The sequence below is a fragment of the Astatotilapia calliptera genome, chromosome 3, assembly GCF_964374335.1.
Source record: "Astatotilapia calliptera chromosome 3, fAstCal68.1, whole genome shotgun sequence".
Classification (NCBI taxonomy): Eukaryota; Metazoa; Chordata; class Actinopteri; order Cichliformes; family Cichlidae; genus Astatotilapia; species Astatotilapia calliptera.
The window spans coordinates 79,879,470-79,880,067 of NC_137424.1; positions in this window are offsets into that span (position 1 = coordinate 79,879,470).

Below are 598 nucleotides of genomic sequence, written 5' to 3' on the forward strand. Positions count from 1 at the left end.
GTCACTGATCACATGACTCTAAGGGATGTTTCCTGCACCTCGCTGATTCTGAGCCATGAAGATTGAAGGCAGCTCTGAAGGCAAAGCAGGTCTGAGCCTGTGTTAGCAAGCTGTACCTAATAAAGTGGTAGTAAGTGTGTCAAGGACTCGGTAAGTAATGATAGCAGGGGGCAGCACAGAGAGGTTAGGCGCTGTCAGAGAAGCAGACTCACATCAGACTGGTCATATTCCATCATCTATACCTGAAATAATCATCAAACACACAGCAGACTTGAAACATGTGGAAACATCTGGACCTCAGTCTCAGCCTCAGACCTGCTCCTCTGCTTCCTGTTTACAGCGCACACATCATGCTGTGTACTGAGAGTCATGTGATCAAAGCGAGGACCTGGTACTCTGACACAGAGCTAGCACAGTTATCCTAATGTGTGATATTACTTCTAACCAGAGAGCATTTAGCTTTCACAGCCAGCCAACATCCTTTAACACTGAGCATGTGCAAACACAGCTCGCAGCTTCCATTACTCACAAGCTCCAGCCCTCCACTTAAAAGCCCAGAACAAACCTTGTGAACAACACAGTCCAGAGAGGTCATGTT